The 22,442-nt window shown below is 37.1% G+C and overlaps 1 protein-coding gene and 1 pseudogene across 7 annotated transcripts in view; one reads left to right on the forward strand and one right to left on the reverse strand.

Annotated features, from left to right (window-relative positions):
• Positions 1-22,442, forward strand: part of COBLL1 (cordon-bleu WH2 repeat protein like 1) — a 160,495-nt gene that overhangs the window by 68,894 nt on the left and 69,159 nt on the right. The window lies entirely within an intron of this gene.
• Positions 15,382-16,259, reverse strand: LOC115851005 (hypoxanthine-guanine phosphoribosyltransferase pseudogene; annotated as a pseudogene).

Consider the following 22,442-nt stretch of genomic DNA (forward strand, 5'->3'; position numbering starts at 1 on the left):
CTTTCCACCAACAGTGCATAAAAGTATTACTTATAACATAGATGTTTAATATTTAAAGAAGTCTTCTTAGAAATGATAAGATTATAAACACCTTAGAGAGTAGAGAAGAAGTAACAATTATTTGTACCTAGGAAAGATTTTACATGTTTCAAATTATAAATCAACTTGCTATTATAAAATATATCTTAAATCTGGAAAATAATTTGTGTGATAGAATCAAAGTGTTTATATATATATATATATTTTTTTTTTTTTAACAAGGGCTATGTTTCTAAATACCTTGTAGAAATCTGACTTGCATAATTCAAATTTAGTTTTCCCATGGAAATAAATACATGAGATTTATATTTTTCCAATTTCACTCCCAAAGAAACCTTATCATACTTAAGGTTCACATAAGTCAAAATAACAAAAAATGCAATATCATATTTTATCTCCCTTATTTGTTATTGTTATTATCTCCCTCTGGTTAACTGCTGCTAAACACACACTGAGGATTAAAAACTAAACAAATCCATTTATCCATGTAGGCCATGAGGTCAGATAGTTGAGTCTATAAATAAGCAGATTTAATGATGCCATTAATAAGGAAGAGGAGAATGTACTTCTCCAGTGTCTTGTTTACTCCCACTAAGCATATGTTCTTTAGAAAGCAAATTACTGAATCAGATGGAATAGGAAAAACTAAGGTGAGTAATAGAATTATTTAACACAAAGTCATTATACATTCAACATTAAGAGCATAATTATATTCCATGTTCATGTTTGAAATGATTATGCATTAATCTTTAGAATTAAATTTGGGTATTTTCTGCAGAATCTTGGAGTTATATAGTTATGACTTTAAATGGATTGTGTGGATGCCTTCTTATCACTCATTAACCTTGTCAAAAGAAAGAGGAGAGTTATTTGTACAAAGACAGATTGCAGTGGTTAGTCTATATATATATATATATGGAGATGTACAACTAGAAACTCATTTTTTCTAAACCCCACAGTTTCAACCTTCCCACAGTGCTGTCCCTGGTAATGACTCTCTTTCCCCCTTTTCCTTTTTTTTTTTTGAACTTCAGCCTATTGTCAATTATGTCATTGAACTCTCAAGTCATATGGAAAGTCCCTGGTAATTCTATTTGTCAAGGTAACTTGTTTGTTAACAGTTTTCACTTTGTAAAAAATGTACCTACCGAAGCTCTTCTTCCCACCCCCCCGCCCCCAAAGAGAAACTCTTTGGAAAACAATGTAAAACTGTTGTTTAAACAAACAAAAAAATTGGATGGAGTATTAAATTGATGACTGGTTACATTTGATTGAGGGTTTCTTGGTTTTTTTGTTTGAGAATTACTCTTGTGGAATCACATAAAGATGATTTACCAGTTTTCATAGTGAATTGGAAAAAAGGTTGTTGGTCAAAGTTACCTGTCATTTCTTGAAGGGCAGATATCAATACATTAAAAGAGATCTCATCTAATTCATGAAAATATGCAATAGTCTATCGAAGAGAAATAGTAAAAGGATGTCGTTTTGCTTTTGAGATAAAATATAAATAACATTCTTTATCTTTTCTAGTTTTTATTTTTTTTTACTTTTATAGTTTTCCTAAATGTAAAAATAACATGGGAATGGTGCTTAAGAAATTTGGGGGACAAAAAGGAGAATGTAATGGTCTTTTTGTGAGATCACTGCAATAAATATATCCAATTAGTTTTTATTTTAGGATCAAAAAGTGAATGTGTTGTTATTATTTTAGCTCTTTTATCTTGGCATTTATAATAACAGGACCACACCTATTATACCAGAATTCTTGTGTTAAAAAAAAGTTGTTAATGGCTTTGATATTCTAAAAGCTATTTTTGAACAAAATGTTTGCTAAGACTTTGTGCTGTATTGACCACCAGTACTTGGCATGTTATATATGCCTTTGTTTCTAGTTCCACCTATTTCCTCAGGGAAAGTTTATATAAATGAGACTACTGTATATTTCTTTGTCATTTCCTTCTGTTGTTTCTCAGGAGGAAGAGTTGCAATGGATTTTACAGTATTTCTACACTACATTAGCTACCTTTCTGTGGAAATGAAACATATGGTAGTTTTGAGGGCCTGGAATAGTATTCTGGGTTGCTTAAATCAGGCAGATGACACAAAATTTACTTTTTAGAATGTGGTGATTTCCTTTATTTGAAAGGACTGTGGTTTTATCCAGCACAAAGGCATGGTTCTGATGAATTAGTCTTTAGCATACACGTCTCATGGTTTTCTTCAGGTGAGTCAGTGCTTCTTTCAGATGTTGTCCCCAAGAAAGTAACAATAAATTGTATTTATTGGATAGGTTCACACAATGTTGGTTTTTTTCTTTCCAATCTGTCACTCCAAATAGAACTTTAAGATCTCCGATTGTTGTTTCATCAGAGCTGGATGCACACAGTAGGAGACTGAGCAACAGAATGGCATGGGAGAAAGGAGATGGGCTTGGAAATGAACTACCCTGGGTTAAACCTAGATCTGCAGTTCACTCACTGTGACTGAGGACAAGTCAATTCTCCTCTTGGGGATTTGTTCCTCATGCTGTAAAATACAGATAACAGCTACTCACAAGGTTGTTGTTAAGAATTAACCGTAATGCATACATAGCTTCCCGCCCATCGTATCTTAATAGATTGCACTGTTGATGTTATTAATGGGTGCTTTACCAGTGCTCATTGATTGATCAAACTAAAGACACCTAACGAGAAAGGAAGAACAAGGTAACATTTGGGACGTTTTATGTGTAGTTGAGTAAAATGTGACAATAATAATCTATTAATTTTTTGAGTACAGGAACTGATGTATTTTTTTCTGTACCCAAAGCTAGTGTAGGTGCTGAATAAATGCTTGTTGTATGAGAGTGTGTGTGTGGGAAACTAGTGTTTCTTTACCTCCTGGTGCAGAGTTCTTTCTCATGTATCATAACCTTTAACTCTGTATGATTACTCCATTAAGGGAGCTCATTTTAATTAATCTATAATTTCACCTTTTTCACAAACTGAGATATAAAGTACATTCTTACTTGCCGATGATTGCAGGAGAATATATATAAAATAATTTCTTTGGAAGAGTTGACTAACAATGTAAGAAAATATTAGTAAAAGGTAAATGACTTTATGTTAGACAGGAGGAGGAAGAGAAAACTGTTTTAAAGGGCTATAGATGTTAGGAATCCTAGTGGTTGTTTGATTTTTTTTTTTTGGTGGTACGCGGGCCTCTCACTGTCGTGGCCTCTCTGGTTGTGGAGCACAGGCTCCGGACGCGCAGGCTCAGCGGCCATGGCTCACAGGCCCAGCCGCTCCGCGGCATGTGGGATCTTCCTGGGGCACGAACCCGTGTCCCCTCCATTGGCAGGCGGACTCTCAACCACTGCGCCACCAGGGAAGCCCTGTTAGATTATTTTTATACATTGCTTTAAAGACAATCAGATTTTAGTACGATTGGGAATAATTTAGTCCTTGTACAAGTTTTCCTTGTTTTCTGAGAATCAGGGTCAAATGGTGAAAGGAAACTGTCATTTCATACCAAATATATCAAATGTCCTATCCTAGTGTGTTTCTAAGAAATAAGGTTTTTTTTTTAATTGGGAAAACATTTGAGGACCTGACTCTATGTGTGTGTGTGTATCTATCTGAAAGAGAGAATTCATTCATTCAACAATATTTTATTAAGCACCTTCTTTGTGCCCAAAATATTCTAGATCCTTCAGGATATAGCACTAAACCAGAGAGTAAAAGTGCCTGGACTCAGTGAGCTTTCATTCACTAATCAGAATTCACTAATCTGAACTAATCACTAGTCAGAATTGTGACCATTTAAAGTAAGCCATTGGAACATTACTGTCATTGTATGAAAAGTATAGAGTATGTAAACTGGGATCTCTTTGCTTAGTATACCATTATGTGCTTGCAGTAAATAAAGAAATACCTAAAGATGATTAAGGAAATAGGAAGGCCAGCTCTTTCACAGAGATCTTTATCTCTGTCAGTATTCTTTGTCAATAAATATTATTTGGTTTTCAGTTTCGTTGTGATTTTTTAGTTATGATGGCACAAATAAGATTTTTAATAGATTTTTTACTTCCCTTTACTAAATTATTTTATTTACTTGGGGATTGAAAATAGTCATGAAAGCATTTAATTAATAGGAATGAATTGTTTCTGGGGGAGGGATAAATTGGGAATTTGGGATTAACAGATACATACTGCTCTGTATAAAATAGATGGACTGCAGGGACCTGCTGTGTAGCACAGAGAACAATATTCAGTGTCTTGTGGTGGCCTGTAGTGGAGGGGAATCTGAAGAATGACCTGTGTGTGGTGTGTATGGCTGAGTCACTTTGCTGTACACCTGAAGCACTGTGGGTCAACTATACTTCAATAAGAAAGCAGGGGTGGAAAGAGAAATAAATTGTTTTAGGTAATTCTTCCTTGGATCAAAGGGATTATTTCTACAGAAGGTTAAAAATGATAGTTTCTGGAGAGTTATACTTATGTGTTTATATCTCACTACTGTTTAGATTATTATTCTATTGAGAGAAAAATTAGTACCATTTCTGACATGTTTGATCTGACCCATAGTGTTCTAATTTTTTACTATCTGTCTTATAAAATTCAGCGGAAATTAAGAGACAGCTGGTGTGATTTTTGCTTGGACTGCAGGTGTTTGGATGAACTAACTAAATTGAGTTTTGGGTCACAGTTTCTTAAAAGATTTGTCACTGAATGGATCAGAGTTTTCCAGGAATCTTATGTCTAGTAATACTGTAGAAGCTCTTCAATTTTAGTCAGCTCAGTCACTGGGTCAGGTAAGATTTCGATTCCCTTAGTAAAACATGCCGAATGGCTGTCCTGGCACCATGAACCCCCAAAGCACTAAGCTACTTTCTAGATTGCCTGTACATGCCTCTTGTTCTGTTTTACCAAAAACTTGTTTTGACTGTTTCCTAACCTGTTAAGGCCTGTTTTTCCAGTTACTTATTGTAATAATGTAATTAACCTAAATATTATAAACACATGATTTGAATTCATTAAGAGAGTTGTCCTATAAAAGCGAAGTTAAATACTTCAGAAAGAATCTGGTGAGCCAGCTACCCTGCCCCTCCAAACAAAAGGTACTATTGAATTATATGTGAATGAGACAACTGAAAGAATGAAATAAAATGCTAAAATCAAGGAATTTGCATTCGAATTGCTTGCAGGTGTCTTGAAATCCTTGGCTTACTTAAAAAAGTTAGAAGCGGAAGGCAAGCCTTTATGTGCTAATTATACAAGAAGTACAAGGTGAAAATTTAGTCAGTGGGCACAGCTGCAAATACAAACATTTCACTCTACATCAATGAATAATTTATCTGTGTATTTTAAGTTAAAATGACTAAGTTTTACTTGAACTTTGATTTCCCACTTTAAGTGGTTTTTTAAAGTAACCTACTGATTAGAAATGTTAAAGGATTTTTGTTATATTTGCATTCCTTTTTTATCATTTTCCTAAATGTCTATTCTCAAACTGTTTTCTGTAAGATAACATTAATATCTATTCTATTTATATATTTAAAAACTCGATAGATTTTTTTTCTCCAAGTGAAAATTTTAAATATATAAGAAAAATACAGAATACATTTATGCAGTTTTATGTGTGAGTTTAAAAGTACAGTTTGGAACTACACTTTGTTGTATAAGCAATACTTATGGGGGAATCTTATCTTTTCTGGGTTTAGGTAGGAAGCTAGTATATAAGTTAAATGCAGTTATGCTGTGTTTCCATTACACCAACTACCTCTTCCTTTGTTAGATATGTTAGTCTATTCAATGATTGTTACTTTGTATCTTGTCTTAAATATGTTTAATTATATTATTCATTATATTTATTGTATATTTAATATTTATACTAACCCATTGACCTGTAGTTGAAAGAAGAATGGCTTAATGGAAAAGCAGAATCTTATGGTCCTTGAGCTGTTTTAATTATAATCAAAATGTTTCTTGGATAATCAATTTGTGTCTGAAGCTCTGTTTGGTACAGTCTACATGTGGCTTATAATTCTTGAATATCTATTGGTCTTTCCTGAATATGTGATCATTTTAAATGCCAGTGACTTCAAATAACTTTGAGGAATCATGGCTTTAAACTATTTTCTTGTGCCTGGTGGGAATTGGGAGGAATTGTTACACTGAGTACTAGGGAGAGGCTATATTGGTTTTGTTGTGAAGTCTTCACATGAATGATGTACCAAGAAGGGGTGTGTATAGACTTGCCTGTAAATGTTCATAGCAGCATTATTTACAATAGCCAAAAAGTAGAAACAACCCAATGTCCATCAATTGGTGAATGGAGAAGTAAAATGTTGTATATTCATACAATGGAATTCTGTTGGGTAACAAGAAGTAACAAAGTACAGATACATGGTACAACATGAATGAACCTCAAAAGAATTATAGTCAGTGAAAGAAGTCAGACACAAAAGGACACATATTGTATGATTCCATTTATATGAAGTATCCAAAAAGGCAACTATATAGAGACAGAAAGTTGGTTAGTGATTGCCTAGGGCTTGAGATGGGTTAGAGTGAGGGCAAAGATATTAGAAAGAAAAATGATGATCTTTGCGTACCTGAAGCACTTACTAGGAATAGTAGAGTGGAAGAAGTAATAAGGACTTTTGTTTTTAAATATATCTTCTGTGCCATTATTGTACCTAACAGAATTAATAGTTCCTTTTGCATGTCATCCAACACCCAGTTTTTATTTAAATTTCTCTAACAGTCTCTTTGTCCAAATTGGATTGAGTTTCACACATTACTTTGGTGGTTTTGTCACTTAAATCTCTCATTCTTTATCAGTTCTTACCCCCGCCCCCATCTTTTTCCCCACATTTTCAATTTGTTAGAGAAACTGGATTGTAGACTATCCACATCCTAGATTTTGCTAATTATTATGTTTGGTAATTATTAAACAGTTGAACTATTTGAGCATAATCAGAAAATGACTAATTCTTCATCCAAAAGAATTAATTTTCCACAGAGCTGAGAGCAAGTAAGCTAGCATTTAGGAGCCTGTAGCAACTGTTTAAGATAGAAATCAGCAGTCTTTCAGAAATTAGCAGCCTTAGGTGTTCTAAGACTTGATTTATTCTGTTATATTGCTACATTTCTCCTGGTAATAAGATGGATGGAAGACAGTGGGAAACTGAATCATTCTCCCTGAGGAAAGGTGAAAGGGGCCTAACAGGTGGTTGGCACAAAGAACCCCCCCCCCCCAACGTAAAAGCAAAAACCATGGGTCCGGGGTTTGAAAGTTGTGCCACTTAGTGAGGGAATAATTGAAGGAAGTCTTGGCAGAATTCTTGGGTTTTAATTCTTATTTTGTTGTATATGAAGTAATGTCTAGGTTGATCTTTTACTGCTTTATTTTCCAACAAAAGAAATTTTAGATCAAATGCCTTAATGCTTATATATGTGTGTGTAGTTTGCCAACAGTAGTGATTTTACCTAGAAGCATAGGTAAGGACCTTTTATAGACATTTAAAAATGTGACCTTTTTTCTTATTGAGAATATGTTTTCCCTACATGCCTTTGTTTTAATAACATGTTTTTTTAAAATATCAGCATTTTCACTTCTGTATTGATATAACAGATTTGTGTTATGAATAATGGTATTTGTGTTTTTAAAATAGATCATTTGTATGTCTTTCACTGAGTCTATAAATGAGAACCTCTTGGCTCAGTAAGATAGTCTGTGAATGAGGTTCTGTGTAGGTAGGACTTCTTTATTATTAGCCATTAAATAGAACAATACATATTGATGGAAATCATTGGTGGAGATCATTGTGGAGATCATCATTCTAATACCTTTGCCTTTATTTTAGTCCAGTGGGTCTCAAAGTGTAATGTGCTGGACCACTAGTTTATATCACCTGGACCCCATATGCAGATTCTATTTAAAAAGGTACAACATGGGGCCACCCAAGCAGATCTGTATTAGAAACAAGTTCCGTAGCTGATTCTAATGCTCACTGAATTTTGAGAATCACTACCTTAGAAATATTTTTATTGTGTTTTACTTTTAAATAGTTTGACTTGGAAGAAATTGCAGAAATAGTGCAGAGGTTTCCCTGTGCCTTCCTCCAAGCTTTCCCCAATAATAATGTCTTACATAACCATAGTACATTATCAAAACCAGGGAAGTGACTTTGGTACAATACTGTTAACTTAGGTACAGACCTTATTTAGATTTCATCAGCTTTTACATGCATTCTTTATTATTTTTAAAAATTTGTCTTGATTTGTAATTCTATGAAATTTTATTACATGTGTAGATTCGCATGACATTCCACAATCAGAATACAGAACTGTTGCATCACCATAAAGGAACTCCCTCACGTTACTCTTTTTTTTTAAAAAAATAAATTTATTTATTTTATTTTTGGCTGTGTTGGGTCTTCACTGCTGCGCGTGGGCTTTCTCTAGTTGCGGCGAGCGGGGGCTCCTCTTTGTTGTGGTGCATGGGCTTCTCATTGCAGTGGCTTTTCTTGATGCGGAGCATGGGCTCTAGGCGCGAGGGCTTCAGTAGTTGTGGCACACGGGCTCAGTAGTTGTGGCTCACGGGCTCTGGAGCGCAGGCTCAGTAGTTGTGACGCATGGGCTTAGTTGCTCCATGGCATGTGGGATCTTCCGGGACCAGGGCTCGAACCCATGTCCCCTGCATTGGCAGGCAGGTTCTTAACCACTGCACCACCAGGGAAGCCCCCTTATGTTACTCTTAATAGTTACACCTTGCCTCCAATCCTGGCAGCCAGTGATCTGTTTTCTATGACCGTAAGTCTCTCACTTTGGGACTCACATAAATAGAACCATACGGTATGTAACCTTTTGAGACTGGCTTTTTCACTCAGCATAATGCCCTTGAGATTATCCAAGATGTTGAGTGTATCAAGGCTTGCTTTTTTATTGCTGAGTAGTATTTCATTGTATGGATGCATCACAGTTTGTTTATTCATTCTCACGTTGGAGTACATTTGGGCCGTTCCCTGTTTGGGTATGTTATGAGGAGAGCTGCAATAAACATTGACATACAGGTTTTATGCAAACTAAGTTTTTGTTTCTCTCATGTAAATGCCTAGGAATAGATTGCTGGGTCATATGGTATGAGTATGTAGCTTCATATTACATTGCCAAACCATTTCCCGAAGTGGCTGTGCCATTTTGCACTCACCTTGTTCAAGTCACCTATGAGAGATCTAGTTTCTCCACATTCTTGTCTGTACTTGATAGTTTCAGTAGTTTTAATTTAGGTGCATAGTGGTATTTCATCATAACTTTAATTTGCATTTCCCTAAATGGATAATAATGTTGAGAATCTTTTCATGTGCCTCTTTCTCACATCCTCTTTGGTAAAGTGTTCAAACCTTTGCCCATTTTATGATTGGATTCTTTGTTTTCTTACTATCACGTTTCGAGAGCTCTGTCTATATTCTGGATATAAGTCTTTTTGTTGGCTATGTGACTTACAAATATTTTCTCCCAGTCTGTGGCTTGTCTTTTTAGGTTCATAACTGGGTCTTTCACAGAGCAAAAATTTTACTTTTTGATGAAGTTTAGTTTCTTGATATTTTAAAAATCTTATGGATTGTGTCTTTGATGTCATGTCTGAGATTCGTTTGCCTAAGCCTTAGTCCCAAGGATTTTCTCCTACATTTTGATCTAAACATTTTATAATTTTATGTTCTACATTTAGATCAACTTTAGGTTAATTTTTGTATAAGGTGCTACTTTAGCTTTTAATATTTCTAAACTGTGAGACACTATTTCCAAGTAGTTTTTCTAGCCAGTGTTTGATAAAACTTGTAGCTGGGAAACTTAACTTGGAAAATCCATTCCAAGGACTTTTCTTTATCAGTATGCAGTGAATGTTATGCCTTTGAATACGGTTTATGCCAACACACACTACTCCTCAACATAGATTTAAAACTTTAACAGAGACTGATGACTAAATGCTGTTTAGTATTTACCAAAGTACATATTTGAGAGTAGATTATTGAGATTGTGACTTGAAAGCAACTTCTGCTTTCATTTTATGGTTGGTTAATCTACCAGTGTGCTTGCTTGGCTGACATATACATTCCCACTGTTTAACATGCATATATGCATATATTTTAATAATTATAACATCCACATTTCAGTTCCTTACCTAGCGTGCTTTTGAAAATTGAGAAAACATTCCAACTAAGAACTTTTTTTTTTTTTAAAGTCAGTGTTTGTAGAGCAGTTTTAGGTTCACATTAGAACTCAGCAGAAGATACAGGTTTCCCATAGACCCCTGTCCCCACACATGCACAGCCTCCCCCATTGTCAGTATTCCTCACCAGAGTGGTACAGTTGTCGCAGCTGAACCTACACTGACACATCATAATCACCCGAAGTCTATAGTTCACATTAGTAATCACTCTTGATGTACATTCTACAGGTTTTGACAAAAACATAATGACATGTATTCATCTTTATAGTATCATGTAGGGTATTTTCACTGCTCTAAAAATGCTCTGTGCTCCACCTGTTCATCTCTCCCCACAACTCCTGGCAACCACTCGTCTTTTTTATTGTCTCCATATTTTTGCCTTTTCCAGAATGTAATATAGTTGGAATTATACAATATGCAGCCTTTTCAGACTGGCTCTTTGCATTTAGTAATATGAAATTAAGACTCCTCCATGTTTTTTAATGACAACAGCTCATTTCTTTTTTAGTGGAAAAAATGGAAATAATGGGATGATATTCCATTGTCTGAACATACCATAGTTTATTTGTCCATTGGCCTACTGAAGGACATCTAGGTTGCAAACTAAGAACATTTTAACTTCCTCTTAGAGAAGAAAATTTCTTTTTTTACATTTACTATTCTGTTGTTTCAGAGAACATAATAAGTAAAACAAGTCTATTGTGGATGAGTTTTTCATCTTAAATTTCATAAGTATTTAACCTCTTTTGAAAAAGTGGAAATATAACTTTATAGGGCTTTTTATACTTAATTTTTATATGGCAAAGAAAAAAGAAGCCCAAAAAGTTTGGCATAGTCCTCTCTCCCCATGTTTTTTTAATCATTTTTGAATTTTTAAATTGTAGTGTCAAGCACATTTTTTATTTACCTTTTCAGACTAACTTCCATAAACGGCACTAACTCTTCCATATATCAGTACATTGCCTGCAAGGCAACAAATATGAAGTTCAAAGGAAGCTTTCAGTAGATGATGCTGAGCCCAGTTGCTACTGACATGTATTACCTACTGAGCAGAAGCCTATGCACAGAGTGAATGGGGCATCAAGTGAGCACTGGGTCATGGTTTTGAAGTTCCAGTTTGTTTTGGAGAAAAATTACTTGCTAATCTCTATAAATGTTTAAGAATTTAATAAGATACTAATTTTTTAAAAAAAGGATAACACTTGTTAGGGGATTATCTATGTAAAACACTTGCACAGTTCCTGGAACTAGATAGGCATTCAGTTAAGTTAGTTTTTGTAGGGTCCATTTAGGATATCTTTGAAATTGTTTGGTTGGACTTATTTCATTTTTAAGCTACTGGTATTAGAGGACCTCATGTGGTATTTCTTTAATCTACCCAGATTCTTTCTATAGCACTGAGAACACAGTGGGTGCCCAATAATATGGTTGACTGTCTTGTGACTCATTGTTTACATTGCTTTCAAGCCTGTTTTTCAACTTTGCTTATTTGTTTTGATGAAGTTTTTATCTCCTCCTTGATACGCCCTTTTCTACTGAAGGCTTTTCTCATCTCTTTTCTTGTTGATGTTTGACTTTCTTAACTGTGCATAAAATAAACATCCCACATAAGATATTTAGGAAAACCCTGAGACAAGCTGAAATTGCAGCAACATTTATGGGACAGATATGAGAAATTTAATATTTAATTTTTAATGTATAGATACACTTTCCTACTCTATATCTTTGTGTGGGGTTTCCTCGAGTGTGTATATATATGTGAAAATGTATTCACTTATATTTGTACATTTTTCTGTGTATAAATTGTAACTCAGTGAAAAATATCAAGAGAAATTTATGTTTTCCTTCCTTCCATAAGGACCTTCCTTCTTAGAGAAAAGGAAGCAAAAATATAATGGGGTGGCTCAAGATGGCGGAATAGAAGGACATGCGCTCACTCCCTCTTGTGAGAGCACCAGAATCACAGCTAACTGCTGAACCATCATCCACAGGAAGACACTGGAACTCACCAAAAAAGATACCCTACATCCAAAGACAAAGAGACTGCAATGAGACTGTAGGAGGGGCGCAATCACAGTAAAATCAAATCCCATAACCTCTGAGTGGGTGACTCACAAACTGGAGAACAATTATACCACAGAAGTTCACCCACTGGAGTGAAGGTTCTGAGCCCCACATCAGGCTTCCCAACCTGTGGGTCTGGCAATGGGAGGAGGAGTTCCCAGAGAATCACCACTTGAAGGCTAGTGGGATTAGTTTGCAGGACTTTGACAGGACTGAGGGAAACAGAGACTCTATTCTTGGAGGGCATGCACAAAGTAGTGTGTGCATCGGGACCCAGGGGAAGGAGCAGTGACCCCATAGGAGACTGAACCAGACCTACCTGTTAGTGTTGGAAGGTCTCCTGCAGAGGTGGGAGCTGGGGACAAGGACACTGGCAGCAGAAGTTCTGGGAAGTATTCCTTGGCGTGAGCCCTCCCAGAGTCCGCCATTAGCCCCACCAAAGAGCCTGTAGCCTCCAGTGCTGGGTCGCCTCAGGCCAAACAACCAATAGGGAGAGAAGTCAGGCCCACCCATCAGCAGACAAGCAGATTAAAGTTTTACTGAGCTCTGGGCACCAGAGCAACACCCAGCTCTACCCACCACCAGTCCATCCCATCAGGAAACTTGCAGAAGCCTCTTAGATAACCTCATCCACCAGAGGACAGACAGCAAAAGCAAGAAGACCTACAATCCTGCAGCCTGTGGAACAAAAACTACATTCACAGAAAAACAGACAAAATGAAAAGGCAGAAGGCTATGTAGCAGATGAAGGAACAAGATAAAACCACAGAAAAACAACTAAATGAAGTGGAGATTTGCAACCTTCCAGAAAAAGAATTCAGAATAATGATAGTGGAGATGATCCAGGACCTTGGAAAAAGAATGGAGGCAAAGATCGAGAAGATGCAAGAAATGTTTAACAAAGACCTAGAAGAATTAATTGTTCAGAGATGAACAATACAATAACTGAAATGAAAAATACACTAGAAGGAATCAATAGCAGAATAACTGAGGCAGAAGAATGGATAAGTGACCTGGAAGACAGAATGGTGGAATTTACTGCTGTGGAACAGAAAAAAGAATGAAAAGAAATGAAGACAGCCTAAGAGACCTCTGGGACAACATTAAGCACACCAACATTCGCATTATAGGGGTCCCAGAAAGAGAAGACAGAGAGAGAAAGGACCCGAGAAAATATTTGAAGAGATTATAGTTGAAAACTTCCCTAACATGGGAAAGGAAATAGCCACCCAAGTCCAGGAAGCACAGACAGTCCCAGGCAGGATAAACCCAAGGAGAAACATGCCGAGACACGTAGTAATCAAATTGACAGAAATTAAAGACAAAGAAAAATTATTAAAACTAGCAAGGGAAAAACGACAAATAACATACAAGGGAACTCCCATAACATTAACAACTGATTTCTCAGCAGAAATTTTACAAGCCAGAAGGGAGTGGCATGATATATTTAAAGTGATGAAAGGGAAGAATCTACAACCAAGATTATTCTACCCGGCAAGGATCTCATTCAGATTTGATGGAGAAATCAAAAGCTTTACAGACAAGCAAAAGCTAAGAGAATTCAGCACCACCAAACCAGCTCTACAACAAATGCTAAAGGAAATTCTCTAAGTGGGAAACACAAGAGAAGAAAAGGACCTACAAAAACAAACCCAAAACAATTAAGAAAATGGTAATAGGAACATATGTATCGATAATTACCGTAAACATGAATGGATTAAATGCTCCAACCAAAAGACACAGGCTGGTTGAATGTATACAAAAACAAGACTGCTATATATGCTGTCTACAAGAGACCCACTTCAGACCTTGGGACACATATAGACTGAAATTGAGGGGATGGAAAAAGATAGGCCATGAAAATGGAAATCAAAAGAAAGCTGGAGTAGCAATACTCATATCAGATAAAATAGACTTTAAAATAAAGAACGTTACAAGAGACAAAGAAGGACACTACATAATGATCAAGTGATCAATTCAAGAAGAAGAAATAACAATTATAAATATATATGCACCTAATATAGGAGCACCTCAATACATAAGGCAAATGCTAACAGCTCTAAAAGAGGAAATTGACAGTAACACAATAACAGTGGGGGACTTTAACACCTCACACCAATGGACAGATCATCCAGACAGAAAATTAATAAGGAAACACAAGCTTTAAATGACACAATAGACCAGATAGATTTAATTGATATTTATAGGACATTCCATCCAAAAACAGCAGATTACACTTTCTTCTCAAATGCATATGGAACAGTCTCCAGGAGAGATCACATCTTTCTTTTTTATCTTTTAAAGAGACAGCCTTGGGCTTCCCTGGTGGCTCAGTGGTTGAGAACCTGCCTGCCAATGCAGGGGACACGGGTTCGAGCCCTGGTCTGGGAGGATCCCACATGCCGCGGAGCAACTGGGCCCGTGAGCCACAACTGCTGAGCCTGTGCGTCTGGAGCTTGTGCTCCGCAGCAAGAGAGGCCACGACAGTGAGAGGCCTGCGCACCGCGATGAAGAGTGGCCTCCGCTCGCCGCAACTAGAGAAAGCCCTCTCACAGAAACGGAGACCCAACACAGCCAAAAATAAATAACTTAATTAATTAAAAAAAAAATAAAATAAAGAGACAGCCTTTATTTAAGGATTTTTACATTGAAGACTTCAAAAAGTGGTAGGTTTTTAGAACTTATTTACCTGTATTTAAAAGGAACTGTTGACAAAGATTTGCCAGAAATAATCTGAACAAGTGGGAAAATGCAGTTAATACTACTGAAACCTACTAAAATAACTCCAGGACATATGGTTTATCCAACATAAGGATACCTCTCAATGCTGTCACTGACATGAAACTGACTGCTTCTTTTCTAAACACACAGTGGTTTAATTAACAATATTCAGTCACTTCTGTTCTTTCCTGAATATATAAAAATTAAAATACCAGTTAAAAAACTAATATATTCTTCTCTGTCAATGTTTCTTACAGGTACAATTTCAATATTTTCATTCAGTAGCGGTGTGGTTTAAGAGATTTTTCATTCACACGTCAAACAACAATCCACCCAAAGGGAACTGATAGTCTACAGGCTCCTAGTGCAAATAAAGAGTTCAGGAATGCAGCAACTGGCCTTTCTAAAATACAAAACGGATAAAATTCTTAGAAGATACATGCAATAAGCTCTACTAAGCAGCTGGCCACAGAACTAGAACATCTGATCATTTTCCTGGTGATTTCAATGGGACTACAGATATTTCCAAACTCAACTTGAACTCTCATCTTAGGCTTTGTATTTTGCTTTTCCAGTTTTGCTAATGACACAAGCATGATTCAAATCCCTGAAGTATTCATTACAGTCAAGGGCATATCCTACAACAAACTTGTCTGGAATTTCAAATCCAGCAAAGTCTGGTTTATATCCAACACTTTGAGGGGTCCTTTTCACCAGCCAGCTTGCAACCTTGACCAGCTTTGGATTATGCTGCTTGACCAAGGAAAGCAAGGTTTGCACTGTTTTGCCAGTGTCAATTATATCTTCAACAATCAAGACATTCTTTCCAGTGAAAGTTGAGAGATCATCTTCACCAATTACTTTCATGTCACCTGTTGACTGGTCATTACAATAGCTCTTCAGTCTGATAAAATCTACAGTTATAGGTATAGATCTATCACTATTTCTGTTTAGTGCTTTGATGTAATCCAGCAGGTCAGCAAAGAATTTATAGCCCCCCTTGAGCACACAGAGGGCCACGATGTGATGGCCTCCCATCTCCTTCATCACATCTTGAGCCAGCCATTTGGTCCTGTCCATAATTAGTCCATGAGGAATAAACACCTTTTCCAAGTCCTCAGCATAATGATTAGGTATACAAAATAAATCTAGGTCATAACCTGGTTCATCATCACTAATCACGATGCTGGGGCTGTGGGTCACCATAACGGAGCTGGCTGGTGTGCGGGCTGAGGGAAGACTGGGGAGGAGGAAGCCAACAGCAGGGCCAAGCAGGAGGTGGCACCACGTGGGAAAGCCCAGGATAGATCACATCTTGGGTCACAAATCAAGCCTTGGTATATTTATGAAAATTGAAATCCTATCAGGCATCTTTTCCAACCACAATGCTGTGAGATTAGAAATCAATTACAGGGGAAAACCGGTAAAAAACATAAACACATGGAGGCTAAACAGTAAGTTACTATATAACCAAGAGATCACTGAAGAAATCAAAGAGGAAATCAAAAAATACCTGGAGACAAATGACAATGAAAACATGACGATCCAAAACCTATGGAATGCAGCAAAAGCAGTTCTAAGAGGGAAGTTTATAGCAATACAAGCCTACCTCAAGAAACAAGAAAAATCTCAAACAATCTAACCTTACACCTAAAGGAACTAGAGAAAGACGAACAAAACCCAAAGTTAGTAGAAGGAAAGAAATCATGAAGATCAGAGCAGAAATAAATGAAATAGAAACAAAACAATAGCAAAGATCAATAAAACTAAAAGCTGGTTCTTTGAGAAGATAATCAAAATTGATAAACCATTAGCCAGATTCATCAAGAAAAAGAGAGAGGACTCAAATCAATAAAACTAGAAATGAAAAAGGAGAAGTTACAAAGGACACCACAGAAATAGAAAACATCGTAAGAGACTACTACAAGAAACTCTATGCCAATAAATTGGACAACCTAGAAGAAATGGACAAATGCTTAGAAAGGTATAACATTCCAAGACTGAACCAGGAAGAAATAGAAAATATGAACAGACCAATCACAAGTAATGAAATTGAAACTGTGATTAAAAATCTTCCAACAAACAAAAGTCCAGGACCAGATGGCTTCACAGGTGAATTCTATTAAACATTTAGAGAAGGGCTAACACCCATCCTTCTCAAACTCTTCCAAAAAATTGCGGAGGAAGGAACACTTCCAAACTCATTCTACGAGGCCACCATCACCCTGATACCAAAACTAGACAAAGATATTGCAAAAAAAGAAAATTACAGATCAATATCAGTGATGAATATAGATGCAAAAATCCTCAACAAAATACTAGCAAGCAGAATCCAAATGTGATACACAATATTAACAAATTGAAGAATAAAACTCATGTGATCATCTCAATAGATGCAGAAAAAGCTTCTGACAAAGTTCAGCACCCATTTATGATAAAAACTCCAGAAAGTGGGCATAGAGGGAACCTACCTCGACATAATAAAGGCCATATATGACAAACCCACAGCCAACATCATTCTCAAAGGTGAAAAACTGAAAGCATTTCCTCTAAGATCAGGAAGAGGACAAGGATGTCCACTCTCACCACTATTATTTAACATAGTTTTGGAAGTCCTAGCCACGGCAATCAGAGAAGAAAAAGAAATAAAAAGAATCAAAATTGGAGAAGAAGAAGTAAAACTGTTACTGTTTGCAGGTGACATGATATTTTACACAGATAATCCTAAAGATGCCACCAGAAAACTATTAGAGCTAATCAATGAATTTGGTAAAGTTGCAGGATACAAAATTAATGCACTGAAATCTCTTGCATTCCTATACACTAACAGCAAAAGATCAGAAAGAAATTAAGAAAACAATCCCATTCACCGTTGCAACAAAAAGAATAAAATACCTAGGAATAAACCTACCTAAGGAGGTAAAAGACCGGTACTCAGAAAACTATAAGACACTGATGAAAGAAATCAAAGATGACACAAACAGATGGAGAGATATACCATGTTCTTGTATTGGAAGAATCAATATTGTGAAAATGTCTATACTATCCAAAGCAATCTACAGATTCAATGCAATCCCTATCTAATTACCAGTAGCATTTTTTTACAGAACTAGAACAAAAAATCTTAAAATTTGTATGGAGACCCAAGAGACCCTGAGTAGCCAAAGCAGTCTTGAGGGAAAAAAACGGAGCTAGAGGAATCAGACTCCCTGACTTCAGACTCTACTACAAAGCTCCAGTAATCAAGACAATATGGTACTGGCACAAAAATAGAAATATAGTTCCATGGAACAGGATAGAAAGTCCAGAGACAAACCCATGCACCTATAGTCAACTAATCTATGACAAAGGAAGCAAGGATATACAATGGAGAAAAGACAGCCTCTTCAATAAGTGGTGCTGGGAAAACTGGAGAGCTACATGTAAAAGAATGAAATTAGAACACTCCCTAACAGCATACACAAAAATAAACTCAAAATGGATTAGAGACCTAAATATAAGACTGGACACTATAAAACTCTTAGAGGAAAACATACGAAGAACACTCTTGGACATAAATCACAACAAGATCTTTTTTGACCCACTTCCTAGAGTAATGGAAATAAAAACAAAAATAAACAAATGGGCCCTAATGAAACTTGAAAGCTTTTGCACAGCAAAGGAGATTATAAACAAGACAAAAAGACCACCCTCAGAATGGGAGAAGATATTTGCAAACAAATCAACGGACAAAGGATTAATCTCCAAAATATATAAATAGCTCATGCAGCTCAATATTAAAAAAACAAACAACCCAATCAAAAAATGGGCAGAAGATCTAAACAGACATTTCTCCAAAGAAGACATACAGATGACCAAGAAGCACATGAAAAGATGCTCAACATCACTAATTATTAGAGAAATGCAGATCAAAACTACAATGAGGTACCACCTCACACCAGTTAGAATGGGCATTATCAGAAAATCTACAAACAACAAATGCTGGAGAGGGTGTGGAGAAAAGTGAACCCTCTTGCACTGTTGGTGGGAATGTAAATTGATACAGCCACTATGGAGAACAGTACGGAGATTCCTTAAAAAACTAAAAATATGGCCCAGTAATCCCACTACTGGGCATATACCCAGAGAAAGCCATAATTCAAAAAGACACATGCACCCCAATGTTCATTGCAGCACTATTTACAGTAGCCAGGTCATGGAAGCAACGTAAATGCCCATCAAAAGATGAATGAATAAAGAAGAAATGGTACATATATTTAATGGAATATTACTCTGCCATAAAAAGGAACGCAATTGGGTCATTTTTAGAAATGTTGATGGACCTAGAGACTGTCATACAGAGTGAAGTAAGTCAGAAAGAGAGAAACAGATATCGTATATTAACACATATATGTGGAATCTAGAAAAATTGTACAGTTGACCTGGTTTGCAAGGCAGAAATAGAGACAGAGATGTAGAGAACAAACGTATGGACAACAAGGGGGGGAAGCGGGGGGCGGGGTGGGATGAATTGGGAGATTCGGGTTGACATATACACACTAATATGTATAAAATAGATTAATAAGAACCTGCTTATAAAGAGATAAATAAAATTTAAAAAAAGAAGCAATGTGATGTTTGTAAAAATGCTAACCATATAAAGCTAAGTTGGGATGTAAAAAAATATATATAATGGGAATTTAAATTTGGAAAAGTTATTATTATACTTTGGGACTACTTTTAAGATTGTTACATTGAGCGATTCTGAGAACTTTCTGAATTTACACGAACTTGATTGACCTAAGTAGCAACCTTCTGGCAGTGTTTCAGACATTACAGAGTTCTTAGGAAAGTAAATCATTAACTCTCATTGAATACCTACTATCTGTCAGGCGTTGTACTAGACCAGTGGTTCTCAAACTTGGCTGCACTTTAGAATTGCTTGGGGAGATTTTAAAATTCCCATAGCCAGTAAATCAGAATTTCCGGGTGTGGGGCCTGAACCTCAGCATTTTATGAAAGTCCTCAGGTGAGTCCATTGTGTAGCCAAATTTGAGCACCACTGGGTGAAGCGTGGGCTGAGATGGGTGGGGCTAGGTGTTGGCCCCCCCTTTTCAGTGGTCGGAGAACCACTATACAAGGAGGACACATTTGACCTGCTGTCTGGATGAGCTGAAGGAGCAGGCAGTTTGAAATTCTGTGGTGAAAACATTTGGGGCAGAGGGAGCAGCTCTGCAAGTCCCTCAGATGTGAAGGAAGGGAAGGAAGGCCAGTGTGAATTATATAGGGAGTTGCAACTGTGTAAATAGAAGGGAGGTTGGCAGGGACTGGCTCAGTGATTTCTTAGACGTTAGCATGCATCAGAAGCTCTTGGAGAATTTTGTTGAAGGTGCATTGCAGGGCTTTACCCTCTGTGTTTCTTATTATTTAGGTCCGGGATAGGGCCTGAGAATTTGCATTTCTAACAAGGTCCCAAGTGGTGCTCTGAAATCACACTTTGAGAACCACCAGCCTGGCTCATCTAGGGCTTTGCAAACCAAGAACAGGAATTTGGTTTTATTCTCGATGTATTGGGAGACCAGTGAAGGGTCAGAGATGTGACGTGGTCTGATTTACATATTTAAAAGATCACTCTTGGGCTTCCCTGGTGGCTCAGTGGTTAAGAATCTGCCTGCCAGTGCAGGAGACACGGGTTCAAGCCCTGCTCCAGGAAGATCCCACGTGCCGCGGAGCAACTAAGCCCGTGCGCCACAACTTCTGAGCCTGCGCTCTAGAGCCCGTGAATCACAACTGCTGAGCCCATGCGCCACAACTACTAGAGCCTGCGTGCCTAGAGCCCGTGCTCTGCAACAAGAGAAGCCACCGCAGTGAGAAGCCCGTGCACCACAATGAAGAGTAGCCCCCGGTTGTCACAACTAGAGAAAATCCACGTGCAGCACTGAAGACCCAGTGCAGCCAAAAATAAATAAGTAAAAATAAATATATTAAAAAAAAAAAGATCACTCTTGACTACTGCAGAGAATAATACATTTTAAGGGACAGGAGCCGAAAGTGGGGAGACAAGTCAGGAGGCTGTTGGAACAGTCCAATCAAGAGCTGATAGCTTAATTGCCAGGGTGGTAGCAGAGGACCTGGTGAAAAGTATACAGGTTCAGGATGTGTTTTAGAGCTAAAAGCCCACAAGACTTGAAAATGAATTGGAAATAGGAGATAGGCATAGAGAGGAATTAAAATATGCCTAGAATTTTTGCTTGAGTTAACAAGGTGGTTAGTGTGGAGCCATTCCCAGGGATGGAGGGGGACTGGGGGGACGCTTGGATGAGAATTGGGGGTAGAGAGGAGACACAAGAGTTTTGATTCTGAGATACCTATGGGACATTCAAATGGCAAAGACCATGAGATTATTGGGCATATAAGTCAGAACTCAATAAACAGGTCAGGGTTGGAGATGTGAATTTGAGAGTTATCAACTTGCAGATGGTATTTAAAGCCATGGAATTTCATGAAATTACTTGGGCCTGAGGATTGTAGAAGAGAAGAGAAGGGGGCAGACAAGGAGCCCTGGGGTGGCCTCAACACGTAGAAATCAGACAAAGAGATAAGGGCATTGAGACTGAGGAGTGGCAGTAAAGAAGGAGGAAAACAGTAGGTTGTATTGTCACACAAAGCCAAGGGAAGAGAATCCCAAGCAGAGGGCTTGAGCAGCTGTGAAGTGTGTCCTTATTGGAATTTAGGCGCTTACTCAATGTGAGATGAGATATATAATTATCTATTAGATTTGAACACACATAGATGATTGGTGACCTTGACAAGAGAAATGTCTGTTAAGAGTCATATAATGCCTTGGGACTCCCCTTGTTGCCTTTTGTCACTGCTTATCTTTTAAAGCCACTTAGATATATTTACTTTGATTAAATATAAGGCTCATCAAGAAAAGGGACCTTTTGTTCTTAATTGCATTCCCTCAAGCACATAGCACAATGTTATGCCCACCATTGGGACAGATTTTTGTTTAATATAATCTCTTGTCTCATTAAACCCAGAGAGACACACTAAGAAATTGTTTTGAAGAACTGATCTCCACTTTATACTTGAAATGCATAAGGTAGGAACCATCAAAACATTGCCAGATACTGTACTTCGAAGGACTGTCTTGTCAACACTTACCATGATGCATCTAATGTTTGATAGCCCTCTGTACTGAGAGAGGGTGGCTGTTAAATTTCTTTTTGGTCATTAGAATGTGATACTTTAAAAACCTATTGTTTTAAGACTTATAATTCCATTCTTTTATTTTGTCTTTAATATCAAAGCTGTATTTTTGTATAGTATTTCTCTGAATCTATGAGGATACTAGATAAATAAAGCAAACAGATGAGAGCCCATTGGACTTGTAGCTTATTAAGGATGCAAGTATTGAT

The sequence above is a fragment of the Globicephala melas genome, chromosome 7 (assembly GCF_963455315.2).
Source record: "Globicephala melas chromosome 7, mGloMel1.2, whole genome shotgun sequence".
Taxonomy (NCBI): Eukaryota; Metazoa; Chordata; class Mammalia; order Artiodactyla; family Delphinidae; genus Globicephala; species Globicephala melas.